A 13,851-nucleotide genomic window follows, 5' to 3' on the forward strand; every position below is an offset into this window, starting at 1 on the left:
ATCAGTTCACAAGCGGGGAGGATGGGTGGGCCGGTAAGGAATCTGCAACTAGAATAAGCCTTAGTGCGCAACACCACTTTGTCAGTGTGCACAGACAAGTATGGGGGCTTTGAAGAAAGAGCCTGAAGCTCACTCACTCTGCGAGCAGAAGTGATGGCAACAAAAAAAAAACAGTCTTGAAAGTGAGGAGCTGTAAAGGACAATTAGGCATCGGCTCGAATGGAGTACACATTAAGAAAGCAAGGACAAGATTGAGGTCCCACTAAGGCATGATAATTGGAGTGGGAGGAAATAAATGGGTGAGAGCTGTAAGGAATCGATTGACAACAGGAGACTTGAAGAGTGAGGGCTGGTCAGGTAACATAAAAAAGGCCGAAATACTAGATAAAATCCCTTTAAGGGTGCCCAAAGCAGAGAACTGCTGGGCTAAAGGAAGGATGAACAAAAGAACCTCAAAAAGAGGGCTAGAGAGAGGATCAACAGATTTGTTGGTACAACATGCCACAAATTTATGCCAACGACAGGCTTATACAGTTTTGGTGGAGGGGTGCCTGGCTGCCAAGATAACATCACAGACTTCAGGTGGAAAGTCAGAAGCCATCAAATGACGCCGCTCAATCTCCACGTAAGAAGGCGCAGATTGGACAGGTTTGGGTGGAGAACCGTCCCCTGCTGCTGCAACAGAAGAGGCAGTCTGAGTGGATGATCCGTGGCCATGCTCAATAGCTCGGGATACCATACTCTCCGTGCACAGTACGGAGCCACCAAGATAACTTGGGCCCGGTCGGTCCTGATCTTGAGAACTCTGGGCAGAAATGGTATAGGTGGAAAGAAGGACGGAGTTCGACTCAAGACGAAAATAGTCTCCGAGCGAGTGCCGCCTTGGAAACTCCAACGCACAAAAACAGCTGACACTGTGTGCTCTCTGTGGAGGCGAACAGATCTAAATAAGGCTCTCCCCACTGCTGAAAGAACTCATGCCACCTCCAAATGGAGATGCCATTCGTGATCAGATATGCATCGACGGCTGAGTTTGTCTGCTCTGGCTTTCAGAGAGCCCACAAGATGTTGAACCACCAGGGTAATGTCTGGATGTTCCTGTCATGTCCAGAGGCGTAGTGCCTCCTGACAGTGTCCAGGAGCCTACTCTGCCCTGTTTGTTGGAGTACCACTTGGCGGTAGTGTTGTCTATGAACACTTGCACTACTTTCCCATTGAGGAAGGGAAGAAATGCTTTCAACGCAAGCCTGTTCGCCCGGAGCTCCAGAAGATTGATATGGAGCCCAGAATCCGCCGGAGACCAGAGGCTTCGGATTCTGATCTCCGCCTCTCCCATGTGGCCGCCACATCCCAGAAGTGGCGCATCTGTCACTATAGATAGATCTGGCTGGGGAAGGGAGAGAGTTCTGTCGTGAACCCGTTGTGGATTCCCACCACTGCAGGTCTTTCGCAGTCCCCTATGAGATCTCGACCATGTCGGAGAGATTTTCCTGATGCTGCGCCCACTGGAACTACAAGTCCCACTTCAGAGCCCACATATGCCATCTGGCATGTGTCACTAGCAGGATGCAGGAGGCTATGAGGCCCAGCAGGCTGACAGTCAGTCTCACCGAAATCCAAGACAGAGGCTGAAATGTCAGAATCATAGCCTGAATATATTGGACTCGCTTTACGGGAGGATAATCCCACAACTGCACTTTGTCCAGAACAGCTACAATGAAAGGGAGCGTTTGAGAGGGAGACAGGTGTGACTTCAGCACATTTATAGTGAACCCCGGCGTGTGCAGGAGGCTCTCCATAGTCTGAAGGTGGGAGACGACTTTCTGGGGCAAGTCCGTCTTCAACAGCCAGTCGTCTATGTAGGGGAAGACTGAAACCCCCAACCTGCGCAGATGATCTGCAACCATTGCCATCACTTTTGTGAACACCCGATGGGCGCTTGTAAGGCCGAAAGGGAGCATGGTTAATTGAAAGTGCTCGTGACCTATCACGCATCGTAGGTAACATCTGTGGGCAGGCAGGATGGGAATATGGAATTAAGCGTACTGGATGTCCAATGCTACCATCCAGTCTCTTGGGTCCAAGGCAGACAGGAACTGAGCCAGGGTGAGCATTTTGAATGTCTCCTTCTTGAGGAAGTAATTGAGGTCCTGAAGATCTAGGATAGGATGTAAGCCCTCGTCCTTTTTGGTCACCAGAAAGTAGCGGGAAACACAACTACGACCTACTTCAGGCTCAGGGACCTTCTCTATGGCTCCCTTTGCCAAGGGAGCCGCAACTTCCTGGTGGAGAAGCCAACTGATCCTCAGGAATATGGCTGACTGATGGAGGCATGTCTGGTGGGGTAGATTCAAAGGGGAGGGAGTAGCCCTTCGAACGATCTGCAAAACCCACCTGTCCATAGTGATGGATTCCCAGCGATTCCTGCCATCAACTGTATCAGAGTGAGGGGACGGACTAGGAGGGTTTGGAGGCTGCAGGGTGGGCAGGGGTGGATTGGGCAGCCCTCCGATTCCCTGTCCCATGCCCCCATGGGATTCTGCGTCCCTGGCCACGCAGCGGCTGAACAGCATGGGTGGCACTGTGGCTTTCATGGGGACGCGACAGGGATTCCCTTCCTTAGCCATGAAAGGGGTGAATGGCGGATTGTTGGGGGCGAGGGGCAATGGAAAGGCCGAGGGATGAGCCGTAGCCTGGGAGTCCTTGAACTTCTCCAAAGCCGAGTCCACCTTGTCTCCAAAGAGACAGGAGCCATCAAAGGGCATGTCCATAAGAGTCTGTTGGACATCCTCCGAAAAACCAGATGTACGCAACCAGGCGTGAATCCTCAAGGCCATTGTCGTCGCAACTGATCTACCTAGAGAGTTGGTTGTCTCCAGCCCACATCTGACTGTTAACTTTGCCGCATCTCTCCCATTGGTGACAGCTTGATAGCACAGGCCTCCTCCGGCATCTGTGGCAGAACCTGTGTGACCGCATCCCACAGAGAGTGGGTATAGTGGCCCAAAAGGCATGCAGTGTTCATGGACCGCAGAGCAAGACTGGAGGAAGAAAGCATCTTCTTCCCAAATTATTCCAGCCTTTTTGATTCCCTATCTGGGGGTGCGTAAGGGAATGCGCCCAAGGAGGAGGATGCCTTGATAACATGGCTCTCAGGCGTGGGGACAGGAATTTAGGGTAGTTTGGGGGAGGGGATGGTGGCGTGATATAGTCCTGTTCACAGAAGCCCCTGTGTTGGGTCTAGACCAAGTACCGTATAGTACATCGGTGAGGGCTTCATTGAATGACAGAGGGGGCTCAGATGTGGAAGCCCCTGGCTGAAGCACCTCCATCAAGAGATGTGACCTGACCTGAACAGTAGGCAGCTCAAAGCCAACAACCTCAACGGCGCTACTGACCACTATAGATTAAGTCGCTCCCTCTGCAGTAGCCATAGTTGGAGGAGACAACATGCCAGCGTCTGGAAAAGTGTCCAGGTCACTGGCCTCGCCCAACTCCTGTGTCCAGTCCAAATTAGGGTCATCCTGGTATTCATAAGGGCCCAGGGATCCCTCCAATCCTTCGTACCCGTAAGAAAAAGGGTCAGAATCTAACCTGAGGTAAATAGACCCCATCAAAGACAGAGTCAGCATTGGTTGACGCTCTTCCGACTCCGAGTCCTTAGGGATGAGGACTGGGTCGAGGTAGACGGTGAGCCCCACCGACATCAGGAGCATTGACAATCGAACCAGCGGCAGGGAAGGTCTCAATGGTACGACCGGCGCGGATCCAAGAACGGATCCAGAGGGGACCTCAGTGGCCGGAGCCGAAACTGCTGGCGTGAAATCCAAATGCCCCCGACCGAACCCCTAGGGCCCAAAGGGCCCGTATCGGGGCGGCCTGCCCAAAGATGAGGCGAATGGTCTCATAAAATTCTTTCGATTGGGCAGCGGTCGATCTGGCTCCCAGAAACTTAGGGAAGTGCGGAAGGGACCCTCCTGCATCGCATCAGCTCAGCGACGGGGTGAAGTCGAAGGGTGACGTGATCTCTTCGACTTCTTCTTCTTACCTTGTACTGAAGACTTCCAGGAAGAAGAATGGTGGTGGCTCCGCAAGTGGTCTCGAGACCTTCCCATCGAGTGAGACTGGGACCTACAAGGAGTCAAGTGCCAGGCCGCCATAAGCTTGAGGAACTGCTCCCTCAAGGGCTTCGGGTGCATGGGCCAGCACTCGGAGCACAACTTCGGGTTGTGGTCGCGCTCCAGGTACCACAAACCGACCCGATGCGGATCCATCACAGACATCATGCGGTGACAGTCTTCACACGGTTTGAAACCAGTCTTCGGGGACATCCTCGATGCACCAAAGAACTCACAAAAAAACTCAACAGAAGGGTTGAAATCAGTCAAAAAGAGACCAGGGTAGCTCTCTCCAAATCAGCGCATGGTGCAGAAAGAAAAGAACTAATGTCACTGCGCTGAGGAGGCGTCTATGTACTACTCCCGATGTCATCACGGCGACCACAACACCACTAACCGACGCGCAAGGGTATAGCTCGAAGAAAAAAATCTCCTGATTCAGTCTGACCCTTGGGGGAAAAGGTAAGGAATCTGCAACTAGAAGTCTTTATCAGATAATACACTGTACGGGTGCCTAGATGCTGCGCCTCAAGGGAACCCTGAAAAATTACAAGAACGGTTCATGGGTACCGGATCAAGTGACTTCTTAGATGTGTGAGATACTCAAAGGCGGTGTTGCACCCACTTTCATTCGATATTCAAGAGAACATAGAATAGGTTACCCTATATATATAGTGTTAGAAACTGGGTTTCTGGTTGGCAGAGATATTCACCCTGTCAAGCAGGAACCACAATCTTAGTCAGAGACACACAATTGTTTTTGTTGGAACTGTATTTTAGTGATTTTATTCATCCCATATAATAAAAACATACAATGCAAGGTTGTCAGTGTTGCACATCTTACCCCAGGGTTACATAGTATAGATGGCCACAAATATAGGTGCCTACGTCAGTCAGGTATTACATCAGATAGGTCCATACGTTGGCAGGTACAGTTCATTGAATGAACCAAGTCCATGACCAATACATTGAAAAGAATTACCACATAACCTCATCTGATCGTCATATTCATAGCAGTATCAGCATCAACTAGGTTAGTTATCCCTCTGAGTCAGAGCTACACTCGGAGCCATAATTAATTTTCAAAGCCATTGTTCCCAGAGCACAATCTTTTCTGCTGGCCTTTCATTAAAACAGGCCAAGTCTCAGATGGTGCTCTTACGCCACTCCCCAATCCATTAGGTCTCTCAGCCACTGGAGAACATGTGTGACTCCTGTGCCCAGCCAGCGCAAGAAAAAGAGCTAGTTGAGCAAGCTTGTTGGGGATTTTCTGTCCTTCTGGCCTAGCCACGGCACCCAATAAACAGGCAATTGGCAATTGGTGTCATGGGAATAACTAGTCTGGTGGCCTCCTCAATATGTGGTATTACTTGTCTCCCAGAATAAGTGGACCCAGATGCATTCCCAAGCTATATGTAAAAAAGTGGTGCTGATCACCCCACAGAATATACATTTGGATCCTCTAGAAGGATCTATTGTTTAGCTTATAAGGTGTAATAGGTCTAGAGTAAAAAATGGAAACAACGCAGTTTGAACCTGTTATTAACAACAAAGTGTGTACCAGGGTAGTTGCACGAGCTCAGTCAGTATCTGGAATGGGCTCCCCAAAGTCATTCTCCCAGGCCCTCTGCGCTACAAATAGATATTCACAGTGTCAAGCCTCCCTCCATCCGATGAGTCCATTCAGCACCCCTGAGGGCTGCGGCGCTGCAGGAAAATCAGTGCACAACTCCTTTGCAACGCTCTCTAATTTGGAGTACTGTAAGAACTGTCCGGGGACTTACCCAAAGGAGTCCTGGGCATCTTGGAAAGCAATAAAAGTTTTGCCCGGATACAACCCCCTGTTCTCCAAAGATTCACTGACATGCCAATGTCTGTAACCTGAAAGGGTACAATATTCCACAGCTACCACAGCTGTAATTTCCCTGCTGAAGGGGGATCTACAGAGAACCTTCTGGACCACCTTTTCCCAGATTGTTGCTGTGTTTGTGGCTAAATATGGCACAGGATACTTCGATCGGCCCCAGTGCATTAACAACGCAGCCAGGGTGTCTCCCCAAGTCAGAGTCCCCCACAGCCACTTCTCCCAATATTTTGGCTCTGTCAACCAACGGGTTGCATTAGCAAATGTGCTATGTAATAATACCACTGTATATCTGGGACAGCTTGCCACCCTTCATGTCTCTCTTAAGCACTGCCAGTGCCACAATACTGTGTTTACCTGCCTATAACAGTGAGACCAAATAGCTATCTAACCTCTTAAGAAACCTAGGGTTTAGCAGGAAAAGCAAGCTTTGGACGAGGTATAGACAGCGCAGGTGGACAACCAGCTTTGCTATGGCCACTCTACCCATCTGTAGGTAGCTGGCTCTGTATATACTATAAATGAGATATAGGGTGCACAGAGTCCAGGGGTTCCCCCAGAGGCTTAACAGAGACTAAAGCAGATAATACTAATGCTCTCTTTTGGGGGTAGTGGTCAAGCAGTTAGGCTTATCAGAGGGTAGTGCAAAGCATTTGTTGTACACACACAGACAATAAAGGAAGCGCACACTAAATGACTAACTCCAGACCAATGGTTTTTATATAGCAATAATATATTTTCTTTATTTATTTTAAGAACCACAAGATTCAAGTTGCAGGTAAGTACCTTAAAAATGTCGTATCTCACACAGGTATCAACAATACTTTGTTTGAAATTGGAAAGTAATACAGTTCTTGAAATATTGGCAAAAATCTGTTTTAAAAATGGACGCAGTGCAATTTTCAGAAACAGTTCATGGGGGAAGAAAAGTTAGATCTGTTTACAAGTAAGTACAACACTTACAATTTCAGTCTCCAGGTTTTAAGAAGTCCACCGGTTGGGGTTCAAGTTAACCCCAAACACCCACCCACCAGCAACACGGGGCCTGCCGGGTGCAGAGGTCAAAGATGAGCAAATTTAACGTGGGCTCCTATGGAGACAGGGGGAACTTGGAATCGGGCATGCCTGCAGGTAAGTGCCTGCAGCTCAGAGGGCAGACCAGGGGGGGAGAAGGAAGACTGGAGGGGCCACAAGTAGGCACCAAACACACCCCCTCAGCGGCAGATGGGCGACCTGGATGCAGGATGCAAACAGGACATTGGGTTTCCAATGCTGGCCTATGAGGCGACCCCAGGGGTCACTCAGAGGCTGCAGGGGAGGTCCAGGGGAGTGTCTCGGGCATATCACTGGTTGGACAGGGAGCAGGGCCACCTGCTGAACATAGAGGTACCAGGGATCGGTTTCTCCAAGGCATGGGGGCTGAGATTGCAGTGTGTCTTTAGGCGTTGGATATATTTGTCCGGACCTTCGCGGTCAGGGGGGTCCTCGGGATTCCCTCTGCAGACGTCGTTGTTGAAGGGTGGAGAGGTCAACCCAGGGTGGGCACTTGCTCACAATCGCCTGGGGACCCACTCTTGTTGGGTGGACCACCTGGACACAGACTGTGGGTGTCAGGTGCACAGGGGTTAAGACTCACGCATCTGGAGTGAGGTGGGAGTCCTTGGTTGTAGATTTTCTTAGACAGAGTCGCTGTCCTCAGGAGTTCTTGGTCCTTTTGGGTGAAGGGCAGTCCTCTGGAGTTGGTAGAGGTCGCTGGTCCCTTTGGATGAGTCGCTGGTCTTCTGCAGGTTCTTTGAAGCAGGAGACAGGCCGGTAGGGCTGGGGCCAATGCAGTTGTCATCTTCCTTCTTCTCTGCTGGGGGTTTCAGCTACGCAGTCCTTCTTGTAGGTCGTCAAGAATCTGGTGAGCTGGGTTCAGGGAGGCCTTTAAATCCTAGATTTAGGGGCGTTTTAGGGGTCAGAGGGCAGCAGCCAATGACTATGGTCCCTAAGTGTGGCTACACCCTCCTTGTGCCCACTCCCTTTGGGGGGCACAAACCTAATCCTATTGGTCCCTGTCCTCCACACCAAGATGGAGGATGCTGCAGGGAAGGGATCACCTCAGCTCTGGACAAGGCTCAAGCCTTGGTTTACAGTGACCCAGGGCACTCCAGCTAGTGGAGATGCCCACCCCCGGACAAAGCCCCGCTTTTGGTGTCAAGTCCAGCGGGAAAATAGGGAAAACAGGGAGGAATGACCAACCCAGTCAGGACCACCCCTAAGGTGTCCAGAGCTCATCCCCAACTGCATATGAGATTCTACTGGAGGACTTGCCCTGGCATAGGGAAAAAAGTGGTTAAACAGTGGCTATACAAAGGCATCTCAAGCGACAGACCACCACATCTGAAAATCAACTGGCATCAATGGGGGCCCCCAGCACAGACCCAGTGTTGAGCGGCCTAGAGGCTGTTCCCAGGAGGCCAGAGCCATGGTGCCATCATCCTGAATGGCAACCTTAGGTGGACCAGCCTCCCTACAGGACTGTCCACACCCTGTCACTACCTACTCTCTAGCCCTGCTAGAAGTCCACCGGCAGACTCCTGGTTCTGGACATCCAGGGTCCCGTTCTCTCCCTGGGTACCTTGTCCCAGACCTCAAAACACCTCTAAACACCTCCACATATCCTCTTTGACAACACCCTCAGTGTGGCAGGACACAAAATGTAGCGAAGGCCCATAAAACTAAGCTTGGCTCTGACCTCTAAGAACATCTTACAGGTCCCTTGCACTTTATTGGTATAGTCAGGTAAATGGAAATCCTCCAATTCTCTTATCTTGCATTGTCAGTATCCCTGGCCATGCGGAGAATGCAGTCCTTGTCTCAGTAGTTCAAAATGTGGGCTATATCATGGCCTGCGGCAGCGCTACCAGGACACAATGAGCTCTCTAAATGCTGTTCCGGGAACCACAGGAGGTGCACATTGTTACAGCGTGGGCTTCCCTCTGCATCTTCCAGCCGTGCCTCCAAGGCTCTGGACCTGGACATGACAGAGGCCACCTTCTTCAAGGCAACCACCTCAGTCTGGAGGTCCACTGTAAAGCCCTCCACCACATGAATCTTGTCAGACACTTTGCGGAGGTCAGCACACAGCAGGTTGGCCTCTAGGGTCAGTTTCAATTTTGTTATCCAGGGTTACCCTGGAGCACCGAATGGATGCTAGTTTCTGTTGTGCCCTGGTAGGTTAGCCCTTGTAAAGCTTTGGATCCTGGCCTCCCTTCCCAGAAGTCTGGCATGTGCGCTGCTGTGAAGCGGCTGATGGTGTAGTGTACTGCTCCATTATGTTTTCCTGCATGGGCCCAGACCGTTTATTCCCCCAATGGATATATTAAGGTGGCTCCACGATTACCTTAAGCCTGAGCCCTTGGGTCACTGAGAGAGTATAAGCCTCAACAGGGATCAGTCTTCCCGACAACAAGCCATGTCCTGTAGTAAGTCCCAACAGATGGAAAAGGCGTCCTCGTGCCCAGCAGAATATAACAATGTCCCTGCAATCAATGGAGGTGTAAAGTCAGCTGGCTCCCCCTTCTTCGAGAGACCAGGGCAAGGGACTGTAGAAGGCAAGAAGGGACCAGACCTGAAGAGTTAGAAGGCAGAACGTAGTCCCCGAGGGGATTAACAGTATTCAAGTTACAATAAGGGTTGCCCAAAATAGAGGGGACACCACCCATCCAATCGCTTTCCAAGGTTCCAACAGTGTTCAAGTGCATGGCACAGTGCCAGGGAGTCCAATGACACGCAGGGGGGCGCCTGTAGGGGAAATTAACATGTAGCTAGGCCGCACCTACTCACCTGGATTGCCAGCTCAAGAACCGATGCCCACAATGATTCACTGCAGATGAAACCTCCACGGAGGTGACTGTTGGACCTGTTCACTCTGCCGACTGGTGCTCTGCATCCACTCTGACTCCAGTCTACTGCAATGCCCACGGCATGAGCCTGCCTCAGGCACCACAGGAGTGCCTCTCGCCGGGCCAGACCGCCACAGCTCAAATGCTCCAAAGAGAGCTTGGAGGGGCTCGTCTACAGCCAATTGTGGTGGCCAATTCAGGTCCGCAAGCAACTTCCTCTAAGCCTCACGCCCAAGGCTAATTGCACCGTTCTGCTTGACGCAGCCACAATCGGAGCTGAGCGATGCGTGGGGCTCGACGAGGCCGCAGCTCTTGCTCCTGCCTCCTAAGGACCACACTCCTAGAGCACAAGAGCTTCTGCTCCCGGCAGGATGGTACTGCTAGCCTGGCAGGGAAGATACCCCTTGTGCAGGGACCTCTAACGGTCCAATAGGTCGCTGCTCTGTCTTTCCAAGGTCTCACCGCGCAAAGGCCTCCAGACCTGCCACGAGGAGTCCTGTCCCGCCACTCCCTAGGGCATCCCCCTACCTCGCAGAGCTGAGTAACAGGGTGCTGGGATGTTGCATGGCTGCACCCATCTGGGATCGGGAGGCAGTAACAGGATTCAGGCCAGGATTGTGAAGGATTAGGCTGGGGTCGGCTGGAGCCTCCTAGGCGCATGCACTGTTGGCCATCTTGCGTGGACAAGCCCCTCACAGATATACAGTAAAAGTTAACTTTTGCTCACCCTGTGGTAGCCTCAGCAGTCAGGCTTAACCTAAGAAGCAATGTCTAAAGTATTTGTGCTTCATACCGTAAAACAGTTAAAACACCATACAAAAATAATCCACACCAGTTTAGAAAAATATAGATTAATTTAATGAATAAAACAAGATCAAAATGACGAATATCCAAATAAAAAGAATAAGAGACATGATTTTTTAAATAATAAGTGTAGTGTAGTGCTTATCCCCATTGGGATATATGGTTGCGCTGCACCAAGAAAGTCAAGAGTACAGGCTGCCCGCAATGCAGCCCAGCCCAGCAACTGGTCTCATGAAGGTTGGAGACTTGTGTCAGTTTTTTCCATGCAACTGCTGCAACACAGAGCTTTTGAGTATGATGTGCCAGTTCAGAGTGTGGTGGTTCGGAATGCGATGCTTTGAGTGAATCCACATTAGAGGGGCGATGTGTCACTCTTCTCTACGCAGTGGTGGCAAGACATTGCTTTGGAAACAGTGGTTTCAGAGGTGATGCAGCGGTTCCAAGTGTGATGCGTCAGCCCGGTCCTGTTACTGCAATAGCCATGATGCGACGATTTCACAGCAGGCGATGGGTCGGTTCTGATCAGCACAAGGGCGTCAATGTGCAAGTTCTGGCAGATGCAGCACTTTATTTCCTCTTCCAAGGGCCTTGGACTGGGTTGGTACCACCTTCCAGAGAAAAACATGCAGCAAGCAGTTGTGCCTGTTTTCTACATGCAGCTGCAGTGATGCATTGATTCAGAGTGCGATGAGCCAGTTCAGAGTTTGGTGGCTCCGAATTAGATACACTGGGTTAATGAATGCTGGAGGGGTGATGCGTCAATCTTCTCCACGCAGTGGCGGCTAGCCTCTGGTTTCGAAGGGCATGAAGTGGTTCCAAGTTTGAAGTGCCGATCCAGCCCCTGTAACAGCGGTGATGCATTGACCCTGACCTTGCATCTGGCAATGCATCGGTTCTGACTGGCGCAATGGCGTCGCTTTGCAGGTTCTGGTAGATTTAACACTTTATACTCATTTCCAAGTGCCCTGGACTGGGTTGGCACCACTTGGCAGAGCAGAGCAAGAAGGCCATATGCTGTTTGTAGATTGGAGAGAAGTCTTTGACATCCCTGAGGCTTTGGAATAGGAGGTAAGCCAGCAAGCCTTTGAAACCACTCTGGTTCTGGGAAAGAGAGATACAGGTCCAGTCCTTCTCACTCCCAGGCAGGGCAGCAACCAGCTCAACAAAGAACAAATCCAGCAGGGTAGCAGCTCAGCAGAGAGTATCCACACGTCCAGAAGTGTACTGAGTTGGTGATGTCAGAGATCCAGTACTTATACTCAGTTGTGCCTTTAAAATGTCAGAAACATCACATGAATGGCTTTGGAGTGCACAGAGGTCCTCCTTTCCTGCCCTGGTTTCAGATTCACTGTTGGGGGTATGCAGCACTTTGTGTGTGGCAGAACACTGCCCCTTCAGGTGTAAGAGTGAGACCCTCTCTCCCATCCTGCCCAGGATGGCCCAACAGTAAGCGGATGGCTTATCAGTCACACCTAAGCTCCCTTTGTGTGTTGCTCTCTAGAAGGAATGTGCAGGCCCAGCTGTCACCCCACCCCAGACCTGTACTTGAGACAGGCAGTAGGCACCAAATGGCTAAAGTAAGACAATTCCAACTGTCTAAAAGGGGCATTTTCAGAACTGCGAATTAAAATCGGACTTCACCATAGGATGTGATTTTAAATTGTGAATTCAGAGACACCCCACTAGACAAACTCACCTCTTCCATATTGAGAATTACACTTATAAGATGTAATAAGGTAATCCCAATGTTATGCTATGGGCTAGATGGGCACTGCAGTAACGAAAAATGAATTTGGGATTTCTTTCACTACCAGGCATGTAAAACGTAAAGAAAACATGCCCTGCCTTGTAAATATATTGCATCCTGCCCTATGGGTGACATGGAGCCTAACTTGGCAGTGAATTACATGCATCAAAAGAGAAGGTTTAGGCCTGGCATGAGGTTTAACTTGTCAGGTCAACATGGCAGTTTATAACTGCACACAAAGGCTCTGCAAAGGCTGGCCTGAGAAATGGTTAAGTGGCTACTTAAGTGGGTGGCACAATCAGTACTGTAGGTCCACTACTAGCATTTAAGTTACAGGCTCTGGGCACATGTAGTACAATTTACTAGGGACTTGTAAGTAAACTAAATATGCCAGCTGAGTATGAGCCAATGTTACCATGCTTTAGGGGAAGAGCACAAGCACATTAGCACTTCTTAGCAATGGTAAAGTGTACAGAGTCATAAAACTAGCAGAAGTAATCAGAAAATGGAGGGAGGCAGGCAAAAGGTGAGAGGAAGACCACCAATAATCTGTCTGGTATAGCACATAGAAGGGTATTTCTATGTAGGTCCCGAAGAAATGCCACTTGACCTTCTTAGGCAGCAAGGCATGAAATGTCTAGAACTAACACTAGAACCAAAGAGTGACTAATGTTCAATTGGACCACACCATTTTTTAATTTAGCCATATATCACCAATACAAAACAAAGGAGTACTTTCTTGGTTATTTATAATCAATTGTATTCTACTTTTCCCTGCACACACTACCCACTATCATCAGTGACTCACTATCAATCACCAAGGGCAGGAAAAGGATCTCCACCAAAGAGGGCCACTTGAAAGGCCAGATGGGCTCTGCACCACCTACCCAACATGGAGCAGGACCCAATGACGAAGCATGCCACGTAAGTGGGTGAAGGTCTTTATATCCTGAAAAGGTTACTACTGGTGATCACTGTAGCAAAAATACCAGCAGGACTTTCAGTTCTTAGTCTCTACCTCCATTGTAAATTTGGGATCTTTTTGGAACATCACATTTTCTGAAAATAGGATATATTCTAGGGAGGAAGTGCAATGCGTCATTGTCAGCCTTCCATTCCCTCCTTCTGATGATTGAATGTTGCTTCATCTACAAACCTATTTTGCTTTCATTAATTATAACCATCCATATATATACCCAAGGGAGATAGTGTGAATGGTATGAGTTCACCTATTGGGTCTGCCTGCAGAGTGAAAATAAATCCTTTGCTTTTATGACATCTTGTGCAATTCTTTCCATAGGGAGTAAAGAGAGAATGTGTAAAATACATACCTGTATACCACTTAAATGTAATTATTTAACCAAGGAGAACACTTTTATGCTCCCAACTTCTCCCTAATCATTTTATCCTTGTTGGCAGCCCAACTGTTCC

At 49.7% G+C, this 13,851-nt stretch overlaps 1 protein-coding gene across 2 annotated transcripts in view; it reads right to left on the reverse strand.

Annotated features, from left to right (window-relative positions):
- The window catches only part of OCRL (OCRL inositol polyphosphate-5-phosphatase), a 659,503-nt gene that overhangs the window by 239,869 nt on the left and 405,783 nt on the right, over window positions 1–13,851 (reverse strand). The window lies entirely within an intron of this gene.

This window comes from Pleurodeles waltl, chromosome 2_1 (genome assembly GCF_031143425.1).
Source record: "Pleurodeles waltl isolate 20211129_DDA chromosome 2_1, aPleWal1.hap1.20221129, whole genome shotgun sequence".
NCBI lineage: Eukaryota > Metazoa > Chordata > Amphibia > Caudata > Salamandridae > Pleurodeles > Pleurodeles waltl.